Consider the following 16,631-nt stretch of genomic DNA (forward strand, 5'->3'; position numbering starts at 1 on the left):
GTCAGTTCGATTACCTCTACCCCTCCCCACCACTCCAAATTCTCAACCAGGTATTAAACTGACCAGTGTTTTTCTGTTGTTATAACTCATTAAACTTACCAAGACCCTGCCACCAGAAAAAACACTGAGGGGCTCATTATGAACACAGCGGGAAACCCCACTGTGTTCATGCTGGCGGTCTTTTCATAGACCGCCAGCCCCCTTGAGACCCTGCCGGTTGAATTACAGTCTGAACAGCTGTGATCATAATGAAGGCCTGAGTTTTTCTGTCCCCTCTGAAACCTCCTCCCCATTTAATTCCTTACATCCCCACTGGTAGGTGCAACAAGCCCGCTATGATACCCCTTATTTGCATAAGGTACAGTTCTACACCAAACACTGAAAGATGCACCCCGTTGTCCCTGAAGAAATCTACAGATTCATATCTGATATCTTTGTGCTCAAGGAAAAAGAAACCAGCTGCCCAACAAAACGTCCAAAGCTCCCTGTTTCCCTTCCTGCGTGCTCTGTCGACTGCTCCCGGCTTTAAGGCATCCCTCCAATTCTTCCTTGGCATAAGTTTGTTCAGTACAACAGTGGTCACTGCCTGGCTTTAATATCTAGCAAATCATTTTGTACTTCTTTCACCAGCGCCAAACTTTTCATCTTCAACAAGTGATTTTCTCTTAGGTGCAGAAGTAATATATCATGACAAAAGGAACCCTTGATTAAAACATTTAACTTTGGCAATGATATCCATCGCCGAATGGATGAGAAACAGCCGTCTGAAACTGAACTCGGACAAGACGAAGGTCCTCATCCTCGGACCCACCCCCTCCGCCTGGGACGACTCCTGGTGGCCCACCGGACTAGGAACCCCGCCAACACCGTCCGACCACGCTCGCAACTTGGGCTTCATCCTCGACTCCTCCCTCACCTTATCTAAACAGGTCAACGCAGTTTCCTCCTCGTGCTACAACACACTCCGCATGCTCCGCAGAATCTACAAGTGGATCCCAACAGAAACAAGAAGAACAGTGACACAGGCCCTCGTCAGCAGCAGGCTGGACTACGGCAAAGCACTCTACACAGGCATCCCAGCAAAAGACCTACTACGCCTCCAACGTATCCAAAACGCCTCCGCCCGGCTGATCCTCAACGTACCCCGCCACAGCCACATCTCCCACCACCTGAGAAACCTTCACTGGCTCCCCATGGACAAAAGGATCACTTTCAAGCTTCTTACCCACGCTCACAAAGCGCTCCACGACACCGGACCAGCCTACCTAAACAACAGACTCAGCTTCTACACCCCCACCTGTCAGCTCCGCTCCACTAACCTCGCCCTTGCCATCGTCCCCCGCATCCGAAGAAAGACCTCCGGCAGCAGATCCTTCTCATACCTCTCCACTAAAACCTGGAACACCCTCCCCACCAACCTGAGACAGACTCAAGACCTACTCACCTTCAGAAGATTCCTCAAGACCTGGCTCTTCGACCAGTAACACCAGCTCTCCTCCCCCCCACCCCCCAGCGCCTTGAAACCCTCACGGGTACATAGCGCGCTTTATAAATTCAATGATTGATTGATTGATTGAGTGACAGCAGCTCATGCCAATGTATGCCGCCTTTCCCAAACCATTTAACTTGAACCAACATGTCCGGCAATCCCAGTTGGGGGTCTCCCTTCCTATTTTCTCCGTGTCTCGCTGCCCATTTCACATAGAAATGTCCACATATCCAAACCTCAATGTGACCCCCTGCATGGCCTGCATTGCATCCCAGGAGAAAACATACTCATGTTAATGGTGATCTCCAAACATCCAGCCTGCTCGCAAATAGTGCTTGTAATACTCTGGTTGCCAACACTCAACCTTCTTAATATCTGCAACCAGCTGCATGCCTCTGCTTCCGTCACCATACCGATTCGGAATGAATGAGTTCTAAATGTATCCACCCTGTTGCCCAAATACTGTAGCACTTTTCTTAAAACCCCCAAAACCTGCTTTGCTGAGAAATTTGACCCATCCCTGTTGTGAAAGATCAGCCCCTTCCTCAAACCACGCAGGCACAGTGCAAGCCACCTCACAAGTGGGCTGATACCTTGATCTGGCTATACCCTCATCATGACACACATGCCCCTACCCAACTGCTCCGTCTTGGAACCTGGTACCCATACCTGTACAACCGAGGGCAGAAATCGCACATCTCCCCACCGAATGCCTTCCGGCGCCTTTGATCCCACCACCTCCAGGACTGAAAAGCCCGAAGATGAGCCACATCATGATGACCGAAAACACAACTCCTCGATCTCATTGTAGCATACGCTCAGCAGCGCCAATATGACCTTTTTCAATATATTCAGTGTGGGAGGACTCTAAACTCTCATATTCTTTCCCGTTCCTGAGTCCATCTTTCCAGCATCTTTCTACCCATCTCCCCTGCTGACGGTTTGTAACTACAAAGTAGCTACCCAAAGAACGCAGTCCCGGCCATCTTACCTGCAATGGTAACCGCCAACAGCCCTTTGTCAATAGGACTCAATATAAAAGTTACCACATCATTCTGCTGCAATAGCCCTCTGTTGTCATCACTGTGCCTGTCTGCCCCAGACTGCAGAAACTCCACCCATGCCAGCTCATACACCTGTTGCGTGGACCCCGAAAGGGAGCCCAAAAGTAACTGCCTCACATGGCCTCTCCGATCGCCCACAGGTGTGCTGGTACCTCAGTTTTTATCTCGTCTGCCCATGGTGAAAGCCCACAGAACCTGGACCACTGGAAAAAAGAAAGAGCATCATCAATTTCATTAATCGCTCCTGCACGTGTTGTGCCCTGTATGTAACATTCTCTCTCACGCATTCCAAGACAAAAAAACGCATCAACATTCACACCCTATGGTATCTTACAGACTGGCAGTTAACCATGTGCACCACTTACATGTCCGCATTGAACAAAACCTGCTTGTAGGCAAACTGACTCCCCAGGAGAGAAACAGACACCACTAGCAGAAAGAACTCGAGAAAAGCAGTACTACTGCCCCCTTCCTTCTATGCCTCTGGCCACTCTTCAGCACACCACTTGCCCTGCCAAAAGAGACCAGAACTATGCCCTCCCGCAGCATCTGAGAACAACTGAATTGACCACTCCAACTCCTCTCCCAGTCCTGCCATTGGCACTCAATTGAATTCCTCTAGAAAAAGGCGTCATAGGCGCAAGTGCTCTTTCACCAAAGCTGTGAGGAAGGCCTGCACTCAACAGGGCCCAATCCAGTCTCCTGCGGAAAGTCCTTCCCTTTCGAACAGCCCTACAGGAGAAATTCAAATTCCCTAGTAGTACTTGTGTATCCTTCAAGTGAACCTTACTTTTCTGCAAAGCTTTGTCCAACAAATCTATGCAATGGTGTTTCTTCTCTCTTTTCAGCCTGATCTCCCATTTCATCGAATCCAACTCCACCCCCCAAAAACGTGGTCACCTGAACTGGTTACACAAGCCAGAGCCAAAGGGACCCCTAGTTCCTGCATCAGATCCTGAAACAAATCCAAATTCCTTTGACATTCCTGGGTCTCAACTGACTCAACCACAAAGAAGTCATCCAAATAGTGAGTCATGATGTCTCTTCCTCCCACATAAACAGATATTTTGGGAAGAATTAACTGAAGGCCTCAAAAGGAGAACATGAAACTGAGCAATCCGTTTGCAGGGCCTTTTCAACAAACAAAACATCATCCCCTAAACTGAATACCCAGCAACTTCTCATCAGCTGGGTGAACTGGTAAAAGGCGGAAAGCTGATTTAAAATCACTCTTCACCATCCAAGCACCCCTGCCCAGTTGATTCACCAGCCTCACCACTGTGTCCACCAATGCATAATGCATCCATCTGCAAACTTTGGGAATGAAAACATTTACCAATAATCCCTTTGGCCAAGATAGGTGGTGGATCAAATAAAATTCCCCAGGTTTCTTCTTAGGGACCACCCAAATCGGTGAAACCTGCAAGTGCTGTAAAGGCCAATCCTTAATGGGTCAGACCATCCTTCCCTCCTGTACCTCCTTCATTAACTTTTGCTACACCAACTGTTCCTGCTCCTTCACAGACTGGAAATTTTCTGCCCATTGACGTCCACCTGGCACCTCAGAGCATAAACGTAAACCCTCAGAAAAACCAGGCCCCAGCAACTTCTGTTCCGCCTCTGGACCCAACAAAGCCAGTCAATGATGTAACCTATCCAGCTTAACTGGATTATGAGCCTTTTACCATATCCTGCTGATTCCCTCATCCCCTACTGTGTTCACCTGGTCCTGTCTACTGTCCGCCTGACTGGGCAACCCCCATGCTCTGTAACCCATCCTGGGTAAGCATGTGTTTACTCCTGCATTTGGAGCACTGGTGCTTTTATTTATAAAATTCCCTTCAACACTGACCCTGTTATATGACCAGGATGCCCTGATGCTCCTGCCTGCCCCCTTCCTGCTGCCCCCACCACAGACGAGGTGGGGCATCCTTGAAAGGGCTTGTAAATGACTGGCCGGCTGCTCGCCATATAAGTTGATGGGCTGGCTGTTCTGGTGTCATAGTCTGTAAAAACAGCTCATTATCCATCTGCCCCCAGATCCTGTCTGCGTCTTCCGCCAACGTCGCCGAAACCTCGTTGTAGCGCACCCCTGTCATTTCTCTGAAGGTAACCAGAGCTTTGCGTACTGCATCCAAATATTTAAATAGCACGATGCACCTCTCTGGGTGCTTCTCACAATAACCACTTGCATATATAAGAAATGCAGCGGCCTAATTCTCAATATTTACCGGACCTTCGGGCTGCTCTTTGATCACTATCATCAAATGCGCCCCCAGTGGCTTTGTGATTCCTATGTAGGAAAGCTTATTCCACCAAATGTCCTTTCTTTATTAACCCCTTCCTATTTGTCCTCCCCGGCATCATCCTGCATTGGCTTGGAGACTTCCCCCAACCCTTCTCACCCTTTGTCCCTCTGTTGACTCACTGCCCATGCCCTGGTCCACATACTTACCCTTCAGCAAACGGATACCCTGCTCCCTAATTGCCTGAGTATCCCTCACTGTTGCCTGTTCCCCAATCTCTACCCCCTCCTCCAATCACTTCCCCTTATGCACTTCTTATCTGGCCTCCGGGTCGGGCCCACACTAAAGCCGTCTGCCATGGTGCAGGTCTCAGTTCTGTCATGTTGTCAACTTTCCAGACATGTTCTACAAAACACCAAGCTTTCTCCCCCTTTAGTGTTCCCCCGCCCATTCTGTGTATCATGCTATGCTCCCCACCATTCTCGCTCTTGCTCATCAACAATTTCTCTTTCATCACAATCCTCTTAATCATAATCCAATTCCCATCCCTTCCAGTCCTCTGCTTTCACCACACTCTGCACTGGTGCTAGGCACCTCTCTATCACCCACACCACAATTTCCAAACTGGGTGTCATATAGGTCCTGTGAAGAGTCATATCCAGGCAAGGCGGATGCAGATCCTATACCCTGCCGACTCTCCATCTGGTTCAGCACCACACCATAGCCGGCTGCACTGATACAAGATATGAGTTAAGGCCGAGGTTCCAAAGCCACACCAGACCCTCTTGGCTGGATTCCCAGATATAGCGGCTGTATCTACCTGTGACACCTGGCTGCCTACAAACTGACTGTGACCTGCCGTATTGGCTACCGTACCTGGGGGGGGCATATCACCAGACCTCCATCCCCAAAAGCTCACCTTCCATTCATACAAGTGAGGGGATCTGCCTGCATGCCCCCACTTCAACCCCTTGGATTTAAGAGCACCTCAACCCTGACTGTCACATAATTCCCTGAGGAAGTCATCACCTTTTCATTTACCCCAGTTAAGGGCCTCATGCACCACCTCCGCCCCAGTCCTCCTTGAAAAACCCATAACTCTGATTTGATCATCCCCTTTTCCCCCCCGCCCCCCTCACAAAGCAGGCAAGCTCCTCCTCACAGCCTCGTGGCGCCACCATGCTAGCCATCCGCCCCTGGGAAGGAAGAGAAAAATCAAGCAGGACAGCCATTTGAAAAGCTGTACCCATCTCCTGACATGCCCCTCCCCCCTTCAGGTAACTAGTTTCCGGAGGGGGGCACACACCACCTCACTGACACCTGCTCCCCTGCAGCCCTCAACCCGCCTCAAGGGGGCTCTAAGGGCACCCGTGCTCCACTGTGGGCCACCATCATTGACGACCCGATGCAGGACACACCATCCCTTGCCATGGCTTTCTCATGCCCCTGCCCACGAGTATTTACTGGGCTGGACACAATGGCCTGTGACGCCCGGCCCGCGGCAGTCCCCCTGGCCCTTCAGGAAATCTTCAGTCCATGAGCCAGCTTGCGCTCTGGGACACACAGGCCAGCACCGCTGCTGCAACCCTGCCTGTAGACATCCAATGCGATCTCTCAGCACCTAGGGCCCCCTCTGACAATAAATCGGCCCTCTCTACCTCCCTCAAAGTCTCCAATGCCAGTCACACTCTCTCATCTTGGGAATAGATGGGTTCCAATGAATTCTAGTCCACAACTGGCGGCAGAGGAGGCGCTACACAGGAATATTGCACCACACAATGTTTTAACAACACCATTTTTTTACCAAATGACAATTTTTCCACGATGACTTACTGACCCTAGCAGCCAGTGCATACCTGATAAAATGGCACACACTAACGATCACAGGCCCTATATCCCCTCATCCCATACACCCCCAAGACTGGCCAGCAGCTCGTCCCCCCAGTCCTTGAACCCTACCACCCGCCCGAAACTCTTGGGGGGCAGGGTATTCTGCCCATCCCCCAAAGAGGAGCATTGTGCCACTTGACTGCATGTCTGCTCAGAGGCACACTGAGCCTATTGTGGATGCATCTACGGGAAGAGAAGTGCCTATTAAGTACAAATGAAATTGAGAAGGGGCGCATGTACCCTAAATCCAGGCCTGAACAGGGCTTTAACATTTACATGATTACATATGTAATCGCTTACTTCATATTCAGCAGTGGGATGTTTTCATATTTTTTTTATGGGCCTGTCATAAAATATTTTACTGGTTGGCCTTCACTCAGCATGCGGAGTACCTTTATTATCAATACCATTGAGTGGTCAGACGTGACGCGGATTGTAGACACACTATAGATGCACTCTTTAAATTCACTGTTAGTTTGAACAGATACAGATAATGGTTAGAAGACTGTGTGATTATCATTGTGCTTCCCTGGCATTGGGAACAGCACTACAGAACCCAAATAAAATACAGACTGGGTGAGACTGTCATGCATGGACCTGGAAAACTTGATCAGTTATTGTCTAATACTCTTGCCTTAACTTCGCAGAAAGTGTAGAGACGTCTGTACATTGCAGCTTCTTTTTATAACGCCATCCATCAGCATCCACTACTCTTTTTTTTTTTATTTCAAGCATCAGCAGCACCTGCACAGGTCCGTATCATAGATCTGAAGCAGTTGACTTGTCAATTCTCACCGTTCCAGTAAGTAGCTAATTAGTAGTTTTTTGGCTCATATTCTGGTACGCAGAGTCCTTTATTTTTTTTTAACAGTGGGGTAGCAGGACTTCAGAGCTAGAATAAAAACAAAATGGCATTTGTTACTTTTTTAGTCATCAGATCTTCTTTTGTGCAGTACATTTTATTGGCATTTTAAATCCACCAGAACAATACAACTTACTGTAGTAGGTCATTCAAAAATGTATGCTTAACAAAAACATGCTAGGACCAAGGGCACAATGTTTTGCAAAAGAAATACATAAGCCCACCAGCCTAACGTGTCTTGTAGAAGCTGACGCAGGTGTTGCTGGACACCGGGGTGCCCGAATCACTGTTTTTAGGTCTCGCCTCTAGATGGCACAGTAGGCTATATTGAGGCAACCAAATATGTACTTTTCTACCGTGAAATGCACAGGAACATGTGATGTTTGTTGGAACTCCTATGCGACCTATACCATTGACAGCAAAAATAGCTTGGAGCTTCGTCATTGGTGATACTTACTGGCTTTGCCAATGTTTGTTTTGTAGATATTGCCACTCTGTTTTAGCACAAGATACGTATTTCACCTCTTGTTTAGATTGTTTATAATCTTAACATTCTGTCAGTCGTTTATTTGGAGACAGTGGCATAATTCAAAATGGCATTGCCCCCAACAGAAGAATAATTGTGGGATTTCTAAAATGTCACTCTGGTTGGCATGACCACGCGGAGAAACGTAAGCTATTACCTCAAATCAGATAGTAGGTTTCACACATCATTCTGATTGGACCAAACTGACATTGTATAGGGAGGATGTCAATTTCATGATGTCATAATCATTACAACAATATAAAATCTACAATCTCATAGTACTTCAATAACCACACCAGTTTTGGTAAAAGGTTAACAATTTTATTTCCCTATATTAACAACCCTAAAGTCATGCAAATAATTCTCAAGCACAAATGATATATATAAAGGGTCAACAAAGACTGATTAGAACGCCTCATGTATCTGAGTTAAACTAAAGCAAATCAATTCAAGTGATTATAACACAAAAACATAACACAAAAACCTGTGCTAACGAAATCAAATACATCAGAACAAATGATAAACATCAATAACATTCAAGAGCATGTGCAGAAAAACATTTCTCTCACTAACCACTAATTAGCATCAACATGTTGGGCTTCATGTAAATGTTTTAGTAACACAAATTTAGAAAAAATATTTAACTCCGGTTTTGTAAAAAATCATTAGCGGCAGTTGATTGAGTGAGTTGCAGCTGGTACCTGGAAAACAAAAACACATAACAATTCATACTATACTCAGTGCAACTACAAAATCAGTAGTTTTGTCTTCTTCATTAGAGGGTCACTCTCAGAAATCAGCATCGAAATACAGAATACGAGATAGCATAGGGTAATGATTTAGATTTTGGATCATAAACTACACTAAATCATTAAAGCATTAGGAACAAATAAACTCTCAAAGGATGAACTGCTAAAGCTCTCCCAGTAAGACTCTACCCTAACAGAACCGGAATGCTCCCCAAGCAGTGGTGACCAAACAGTAAATTAAACTGACGAATGAAAGTGATTGGACAAAATATAAGGTGAACAAAGTATGGCCAATTAGAATTAATACAGATATCTAGGAATTACACATGTGAACATCAGTAGTATTTCATTTGTTGTCGAATCCCTAAACTAATACATTTGTATCCTAGACGTTCTTCTCTTCCGTCTCATCTGTTGATCCTTTGTTTCTCCCTCATCAAGAATTTGTGCTCAGGATATGTGATTTAACATTGTTTCATTCATTTCCTCCCTCGAGGGAAACACATACGTTAGTAACAAATCTATATCAGTGAGAATATTAAAACTTCAAACAACAACTGAAACATTTCATTAATTACATCATACAACAACTTTGTATATGCTTATGCTTTAGTCCTGTAGATGTCACTGTTGACACATTTATTGGTTATGAAACATATTAGAGAAAATATGTGCAAAGTAAATGAAAATAATTCTATTCATGCTAAGTTAACACAAGCCTACATAAGATGGTGGCCATTTCACAAAACCCTTGTTTTTATTACTACACTGATTAATCAAAGTTAAACCGCACCTTAATCTATAAAGTGAGTACATCATCAAATCTAGATTTTTATCACTAAAATCTCTGCTTCCACATTGGCCATCTCTCAAATATAGAGTCACCTTTGGCTGCAGGACCCCATATCACGCTTGCTAGGAGGCATTTTCCCATGACTGTGACACATCCATGCTCGTTCAATACATGCACAAAAGATATCATCCTTATTCTCCCTGCACTCTCTCAGCTTCAAAATCAGATGAGAAATAAAGGTCGCGGATGAATGGGAAAAGGAAATCCTAGCCCCGCTTTGAATACTGTAATGGTCCAGAATGATGTGCAGGGAATGAAGAGAGTGTTACCTTGTCACGCTTGCAGAGCGATCGAACATTGGAAACGGGAGTGTCCGATTATGGTGCAGGAAGGTATCGTTTAGCAAACAAGAGACATCGATTCATTCCAAAACATGAGAGGACTGAGAATGAGAGGTCATAATCTGAAATTTCATAACAAAGTGAATCAGGTGCAAAGTTTTCAACCTATGCAGCAGGTGTAAATGCCACATGTACAAATGACACAGTTGCAGCCAATGCAACAGCAGGTTCAAATGGTACATAGACAGCAAATTCAGATACCTCAAGCCTCAATGGAACAGCAGAAGGTGATGCTTCCTCAACAGGTCACAGGTCAGAAATTTAAACACGGTAATAAAACAGTTCATCAATTGCTGTTACACAGTGAGAATGGAATAAATGATGATTGGGTGAGCGAGAGTTTGGATGAGGAGAAATGTGTGCTTGCAGCTTCTTTAGAAGTAGATCAGAAAGGCCCACATCTGAAGGGAAAGGTAGTGGGTCACAGAGTTTCATTCTTGGTTGACACAGGAGCTACACACACTTCAGTGAGAACTACAGAGGTTCCAAATTTGACACTTTCAGGAAAGACAGTCAAGATTCTAGGAGTAGCAAAGTAGTATTTGACCAACCAAATTACAGAACCAGTTCAGGTTAAGATTGACAACTTTAAAGGATTGCACACATTTGTAGTCTGTGATTCAATTTGAGTATCCCTACTGGGAAGATTCTTGCTGTGTAAAACCATGTGCTCGATTACCTGTTCAAATGATGGAATTAAGATACAGATGAATGGTGATGATGAAGATGATCTAGCTCCAGAGACCAACTGTGAAACGATAAATGAGAAGTACCCCAATTAATTTCTTTCTAGTATTCACAGTGAAGGAGCTGACATGTGGCATCTGATGGGGAAAAGAAATAGGTCTGATAAAGAGAGTTGAGCCAGTTAAAGTTCCTGTGAAGCCGAGCGCAATATTTCCTCAGATTCCCCAGTACCACATGCCACAGGGTATTCTTTTAAAGGTTTCTCAAATAATTGCAGGATTTGTAAAACAAGGTGTCTTGAAAGATGTGTTGAGCAGCCCATGTAATTCACCGATAATAGGATTAAAAAAGCCCTGTGGGAAAGTTTGAATTGACCGGGATTTGAGAAGAATAAATGACATTGTGATCAAATGTTGCCTCGTGGTGCCAAATCCAGCTGTGATTTTGTTTCAGATTCCATGTGATGCTGAATGGTTCACTGTCATAGACTTGTCACAAGCCTTCTTTTCTGTGCCTCTTCATGAGGACAGACAATTTCTCTTTTGTTTCACATTTTTAGACCGAGTTTACTGTTGGTGTTGAATTCCTCAAGGGTGTTCTGAGTCACCTTCCATATTCAATCATATCTTGAAAAAGAATTTGGAGTCATTGGAATTTCCTTTCCAATCGACATTGGTACAGTACATCGACGACTTGTTGATTGCATCCAAGACAAGGGACGAGTGCAAGTATGACACGATTGCCTTGTTTAACCATTTGGTAAAGAATGGTCATAAAGTGTCATCATTTAAATTACAGTAATGTCAGAGAGAAGTGAAGTACTTGGATCACCAGATTGAGAAAGGAATAAGTAAAGTATCCAGAGAAAGGGTCACAGCTATGTTACAGATGAGTCCCCCGACCGCACAGAGAGATGTCAGGATGTTTCTGGGGATGGTAGGCTATTGTTGCCAAAGGATTCCCAATTTTCCAGTAATTTCCAAGCCATTGCAGAAGCTGACCCGCAAGGAGGTTACTCATCCCCTAGTGTTAGACCAGGCTTGCAAGAAAGTGTTTTCTGAATTTAGAGAGAGTCTGTGCAAAGCTCCAGCTTTAGGTATGCCTGACTACACAAATCAAATTCTTTCACGTTGTTTTGTCATGAGCGTGATGCATGTTCTTTGTCTGTCTTGACGCAGGTCCATGGAGGTGTAAACCGCCCAGAAGCATATTTGTCAGCTACTTTGGACCCAGTTGCCGCAGCTTTACCAGGCTGTCTGCTTGCAGTTGCAGCAGTTGGACAGAGCCTTGCACAGTGTGAAGGCATTGTGATGGGACACCCCCTAACTGTAATGGTCCCTCACTCAGTTGAAGTTTTAATTACCCACACCAAGACCCAATATCTGACAGGTGCAAGATTGACCAGATATGAGATCAATATTTTGGGGGCACCAAATGTGTCATTGAAAAGATGTACAGTGCTTAGCCCTGCAACCTTGCTTTCAAATGAAAATGTTGAAATTGAAAAGTTGGAAGATATTGAGCATGATTTTCTTGAAGTAACTGATCTGTGCACAAAACTGAGACCTGATATTAGGGACAACCGATTGGAAGAAAATGACCAAATTATCTTTGTTGATGGTTCCTGTTTAAGAGACAATACAGGAGTACTGAGAGCAGGATATGCTGTGTGCACAATTACTGGTATCCTGGATGCGTCTTGGCTTCGAGGAGTACATTCTGCACAAGTAAAAGAACTGGTAGTCCTTACTAGAGCATGCCATGTTTCTGCGCAGCTTAAAGTTACCATCTATATGGATAGCCAGTATGGATTTAGAATAGTCCACGACTTTGGCCAGTTGTGGTCACAGAGAGGTTTCATGACCTCTTCTGGTTCGCCAGTGAGAAATGGTGAGAGAATTAAAGAATTGTTGCAAGCTATCCAAATGCATGAAAAGATTTGCATGGTGAAATTGCAGGATTTTGTGTCAATGGGAAATGGATATGTGGATCAAGTCGCAAGGTTTTGCGCATTGAACTGTGTATTATTCAAGGCTAAGTAGGAATTGTTACCCCGAAGAAGATGAAACATGTCCAAGTTTTGCATTCCAAATAGTAGATACACTGGAATATTTGAAAACATTGCAGAATAATGTTGACAGGGAGGAGAAATGATCATGGAGCAAAATGAGATGTGTACAGTGACAGGATCAATTGTGGGTTTCAGAAGAGGGTCAATTGGTTTTGCCGAATACTCTGTTGTCTCAAATGGCTAGGTACTATCATGGCAGGCACATGTTGGGAGGGATGTGATGATTTGCCTTTTCTAACATAATTAGTTCAATCCGAAGTTTAGACAAGTTGCTGAAGCAGTTAACCATTGTTGCATCATTTGTCAGCAAATGAACATGGGAAAAGTGACAATGGTTAATTTGAGCCACATTGGAAGAGCAGGAGGTCCTTTCAGCAGAATGCAAATGGGTTTTATTGAGAAGCCTGTGTTGGTGATTATTTGCATCTTTAGTCACTGTATTGAAGCGTACCCTACACGAAGAAATGACAGCCTCACAGTAGCAAAATTACTGCTTAGGGAACTGATACCACGTTTTGGGTTTTCGATATCCTTAGAATCAGATAGGGGAAGTCACTTCAACAATGAAGTAGTGAAATTACTGTGTGCAGCATTGAACATTGAGCAGAAGTTGTATTGTAGGTACTGCCCTGAACCATCTTGACTAGTGGAACAGATGAATGGTACCTTGAAATCAAGAATGGCGAAAATGTGTGCGTCCACAAATCTGAAATGGCCAGAGGCACTGCCATTAGTACTGATGACAATGAGAAACACACCCGACAGGAAGACAGGATTGTCACCGCACAAAATCCTCATTGGCAGAGCAATGAGGTTGAAAGTGGTTCCTGCAAATGCGCTTGTGAACATTGCAGATGATATGCTGTTGGTCTACTGCAAAAGTCTGGCTAATGTGGTTCGCTCTTTCTCTCAGCAGGTGGAACCCACCACACTGCCACCGATCCAAGATCAAGGACAGACCTTTAGTGACTGGTTGGTGGTCCGAAAGCACGTGAGGAAGACGTCTTTGGAGCCTTGGTGGAAAGGCCCATTCCAGGTGGTTCTGATCACTACCACAGCTGTGAAGTGTGCTGGAGTTCCAAACTGGATTCATGCAAGTCACACAAGAAAAGTGGTATGTCCTTTGAACGATGAAGAAGAGTTGTTGAGAGTACCATCAATGACCAGACAAGCCTCAGAGCTGGAAGGAGAAGAAAGAGGAACTGAGGCCGGATCTGAGCCCAATGAGGACGGTTCACCCACTCCTGTGAGGGCCGAAGGAGAAGACCTCCAGGAGAGTGACAGTGAGCCAATCTCAATTGAGGCAGCAGGAGAACGTAGTCAGAGGAGGGCTCTCCCAGAAGTAGATGAATTTGAGAGACAAACAGAGCAAATGCCAGACCCCGAGGGGAAAGGATTTGAGGTGGATTAAAGCCAGTTTGATCTGACTCCTCCTGAACTAGTAGCAGGTCCGTCGAGAGAAAATTCAGCAAAGCAAGAAGATGTTTCAAGTTCAACACTGAAAAAAGCATTGACCAAGGCTCCACTGAAAGGAGATAAGTGGCCGAAGTCACAAGCAAAGAGAAGGGAAGCAGTTGTTGACAACAATAAGGGAAGAAGTAGATGCAACTAGGAGAGAAAATCTAAGTGAAGGAGAATGGAATGGAGATCAAAAGTTGAAAAGAAAGAGAATAGCAAGCCAAAGGTATGCAGGTCCTGAATGGGTGTATGCAACTACAAGTAAATGGCACAGAGAGTTTTTGTCTTTTTGTTTTGATTGAGACATTCCAGGTCAATATTTTGGCACATGAAGGGAGCTAATGAACTGAACTGTGGCGACAAATTTGAGAAAAGTGCAAAGAGAAAAAGAGACTGTTGAAAGTAACCAGAAAAGATTTTTTGAAAAACTTGATTTGACAAGATAACCTGATTTGACAAGCTGCTAAACTGATTTTTGACAAACTTACCGATTTTTGAGAAAAAGGAAAAGAGACTGAGAGCTTTAAATAACTGCTGAAAGAAGATTTTTGTTTCTGATTTTTGCTGCATAGTTTCTAAATGTTCTCTTCTACTTTCTGATTCTTTACAGATCATGAGCAACATTAGCAGCAGGGTAGGAAGAACAGGTACTGTAAATGCATGAGTATTGGTTTGGCCATTGTATGTGTTACACTGTGCGTGATATTGATTGTGGGTATGACTGTTCTTGGCAAGAGTAAAGCCAACCATACTTCAGCTTTAGAAAAAACTACTGCATTAACAGCGATAGAGAAATTTTGGTTAGATGAGAAGTATCTGCACGTAGATAATGCACAAGGGGAACTTTCTTCTAATGTCTTCTATCGCTTATTGAGTGACCAAGTTGAGACGACGGATGCAAATAATTGTTTTGTGTGTATGCAAATTCCTTCATCAATTGAAAGAGTTGCCTATCATAGCTTGCCTCTTACTTATGGGATAAGCTGTAGGCTGTTACAATCAGGGTTCTATAACCAGGAGTACATTCAGTATTTCTGTTCCAATCATGATGTGGTGTTTTCGTTTGTCCCCATTATTAGGTACCTGAGTAGAGTAGCTAAGGATAATGACATAATACTAGCGAAGGGTTTCTTCGAGCCTACATGAATTTTTGGGACTGCTTACACTCACAGGGATAATCAGACATGCTTGCTTACACCTTTAGAAAAGAGCTTTTTAGATCACACAGATGACAGGAGAAAGGCATTGAAGGAGAAGTTAGAAAAGGGTTTAGAGAAAAGGACTTATAGAAATGATTATGCTTTTAGTGCAATAAAAACACAAGGGAAATATAGGCCTAGATCTAGTAATGAAACTTTGTTTGAGGGAACGAGTGAATGTAGACATGTGTTTTTGTTTCAGAGTAAGTGGACATTTATGTTGAATGAACAGGATCCAGCTATTCCTGGCATATATTACATCTGTGGACTTAATGCTTATTACCATCTTCCAAAAGGATGTTATGGCACATGTTATTTGGGAATAGTTTTCCCAAAGATTTTCCAACTGGATGATTTAAAGAGATTGCAGAAATTGATTGAATTACATCCCATTAGAGAGAAGAGACAGCCTCCTTCTGGTATAGTGGGAGATATTTGGAGCAATGATTTCTTCAGTAGGAGTTGTTCTGAAGTTTATAAAGATTTGTACGTTGTCTACTATTGTGAATAACATGTTGACAAATTTTTTCAGGAGCCATCATCCTGATAGATAGAGAATTGGCTGCGGAAAGAACTATGACTCTTTAGAACCTCCTTGTGTAAGACATTCTTTTGGCAAAAGGTAGCAGAGTTTTCAAAATGTTTCATTCGAAGCATTGCTGTTCGTTCATTCCTGATAATAGTAAAGAAATTAGAAGCTTACTTACTATTCTGACTAATGAGAATGCTGATTTAAAAGAGTTGAAAGAACCAGGGGGCATATTTATACTCTGTTTGCGCCGGATTTACGTTGTTTTTTTTTACGCAAATCCGACGCAAAACTAACTCCATATTTATACTTTGGCCTTAGACCCGTCTAGCGCCAAAGATCTTGGAGTTTGCGTCATTTTTTTGCGTGGACACCTTCCTTGCGTTAATGATATGCAAGGTAGGCGTTCCCGTCTAAAAAATGACTCTGAGGCATGTGCGCCGTATTTACAGTCCCGGGTAAAAATGACGCCCGGGAGTGGGCGGGTCAAAAAAAATGACGTCCAGCCGGTTTAGCGTAATTTTTTAACGCCTGGTCAGGGCAGGCGTTAAGGGACCTGTGGGCTCGGAAGGAGCCCAGAGGTGCCCTCCCATGCCCCCAGGGACACCCCCTGCCACCCTTGCCCACCCCAGGAGGACGCCCAAGGATGGAGGGACCCATCCCCGGG

This window comes from Pleurodeles waltl, chromosome 8 (assembly GCF_031143425.1).
Source record: "Pleurodeles waltl isolate 20211129_DDA chromosome 8, aPleWal1.hap1.20221129, whole genome shotgun sequence".
Taxonomy (NCBI): Eukaryota; Metazoa; Chordata; class Amphibia; order Caudata; family Salamandridae; genus Pleurodeles; species Pleurodeles waltl.